We start from the raw sequence: 2,810 nt of genomic DNA, 5'->3' as shown, positions 1-2,810 counted from the left end.
CAAAAATGTAACTACACGTCAAGTCGACGCGGACCGTAAGCTCTGTGATTGGTCGGCTGGGTAGTCTTGCAATGCCTCAGAGCCAACAGGAAGTGTCCTGTGCTTTGAAGTAACTTTTACTAGCGGCCAAAACAGCGTGCTGAAACACGGTGGATCGATATATTTGACTGTCACAACCCCGAGCAAAATGACTCGTTCCTCTATCAGAATGTGATCCATTCGGTCGGTAACATTTGAAAAGGCTACATCTGCCGCTAAATTAACGGAGCGCTAAGAATAAGTATAAATGCCTGGCTACGTGTGTAGACCCTACGCAGGAGTAGAAATCAAGCTTAACTCTTCCCCTCCTGCGGAGCCTGAATCGGCTTTTTTGACACGCCGTTTCAATTCCTCGTCGATCTCAAAGCTGCAGATCATTGGCAGAAGGAAACAAAACGATCTAAATCATGGTTGTATTAGTTCGTTACCCAAACATGGTCTTCCACATGACTGCTTTTGGACAGAGGCAGCGATCTGTGGACATTGCGAGTCACCCTCAGAATTAAATATATGGGTGATGCTGTCCTTCATTTGACTCTGTGGACATTAAGGCAGCTGTCAGGTTGTCAGGCTAAAACATTTACTGTGGGCTACAACTTCAGTAATCACCGTTTAAATCAAACTAATCTGTATTAAGCTGTAACCTAAATGAACAGTCATCTGTCATGTTGTGATTAGTCGCACTGATTGGATCGTAGTTATCGTGCTGGAGCTGATGTGAATGTTTCTGAGTGAGGATGACAGGGGTGCAGCTGGAACAAATAAAGTGAGTTTGTTATATAATATTATCTGCTTATAGTCTTAATGTGTTTTGACCACATTTTATTAAATATGAAATGAGCAAGATTTTTAAATGTAAAATAGAAGTCTTAAAGTCAGTTAGACACATTTTCCACAGAAAGAAAATAATGAATAGCCTGCTGTGTGGGACTGTGGCTTTACAATCACAGGTCCATGAGTAAACTGTGTCTAACGTTGTAGTGCATGTATTCTACATATACGTCTGTAGCATTAAATGTCTTATCTGTTTCTCTGGGTCAGACTCTGTAATCGCCCTCTGGTGTATGACTTTTAATAAAGATCACAAAGACAACTGTTTGTTGTAACTTCTTTATTTGTTTCTTCTTAAGGAAATATACAATTTCCACCACCGATCAGTTAAAAACCGCTCTGATAATAATGCCGCCTCCACCAATTTTATTTAGATTTTATTAACTTTAATGAATCCCTAAGGGCAGGACTAAACTCGCCAGCCGCTTAGATCCTGAAGGAAGTTCGTTACTCCCAACATAACGTCTTCATACCGACAGAAGACTCAGACGCACTGTTCTTTTACTGAGAGAAGAAAAGCCTCTCTTCAGAGTCAACGCCGCTGTTTCCTCTCGCTGCCAGCGAAGGATCAGCTGTGCATTGACCGCGTTGCCAGTACGTTAAGAGATTAAGATTGAGATTAAGTATTTGTAGGGTTGCCTCCTCCTCCCTATATAGTGAGTTGTATGTAGAGGATTATATAGTGAGTTGTATGTAGAGGATTATATAGTGAGTTGTATGTAGAGGATTATATAGTGAGTTGTATGTAGAGGATTATATAGTGAGTTGTATGTAGAGGATTACATAGTGAGCTCACCCTGTTGGGTCAGATGTACAACCAGGCTGGGCCAGTTGAGCCTGGTCCCCACCTTCACCAGCTTTATAAACTGTGTCAAAAAATACTCCATTAACTTTCTATTGGAGTCAATAAGTTTGCAATCAAAAACTTCTCTGGAGACGGTCAAGAGTCGGCGCAAAAGAGTTTATTCCAAAACAGGACAGATAAACCCGTACAACATCCCAGCAGGTCGGAGGATGGAGTCAATCCTCCGGTCTGCAGACAGTCTAATATATATCCCCCTCTGGGCTGGTTTGCCCCTTCCTTATGATGAACTTCTTTGTTTTTACCAATTAACACTGTTCCCCAGCTGTCATTTATTACTGTATTGTTGACTTTCTATATCTTTATATCTGACGTGATTTCAGCAAGCCTGTGTCGCTTTTCTGCCAAGCAAAAATTCCTTCAGCAAGTTCACTCAAAGTTCACGCAGTCTATAACAACCAGAGGTTGGAAGTTGACAATCGACCTCTTAATCAGTAATTAAGCACGTAGTCTTAATATCAGCAGACTAACAGTTCCTCATGTAGTCATAGTAACAGTAGATAACAGCAGAACAAAGCGTGCACTGTCACAGTGTCGGCAGATCTTGCACACCTGCAGCCACTTCCTGCAGTCATTCCTCCCACTCAAGGATCTGTTTCTGTGTTTGTGACTACAGTTCAGTACTTATTACTTATATTATTATATATTACTTATACTGATATGATTATACTTATAATCAGTAATGATTAATGATGAATACTAATAAAAATGATTAAGAATGATTAAAATGATTAAGAATGATTATTAATACTGATTAGAGATAATCACTGATGACTCAAAACCCTGACTTTGTGAAATAAGCTGGTGTCTCTTGTACTGTTCGCTATAGACAGGACATTCATACTGTATTTATGTACATTTTGTAACACAATTTTCACTAATTCTGCTTCTACATTTTCCTTTGCTGGTGTTTTCGATGATGCCTTGCTGTTACACACACACACACACACTCAGAGCTATAGAGTCTTAACACTGTGATCTTAACTTTACACTATAAAATAATACTTTAAATGATGACAATGCAAAACACCTTCGATCTAGTGAATATTATAACAATTTAGGCTGTAATGCTCTAAAA

This window comes from Micropterus dolomieu, linkage group LG12 (genome assembly GCF_021292245.1).
Source record: "Micropterus dolomieu isolate WLL.071019.BEF.003 ecotype Adirondacks linkage group LG12, ASM2129224v1, whole genome shotgun sequence".
NCBI lineage: Eukaryota > Metazoa > Chordata > Actinopteri > Centrarchiformes > Centrarchidae > Micropterus > Micropterus dolomieu.
The sequence above is the reverse complement of the archived record's forward strand: the minus strand, read 5'-3'. Positions refer to the sequence as shown.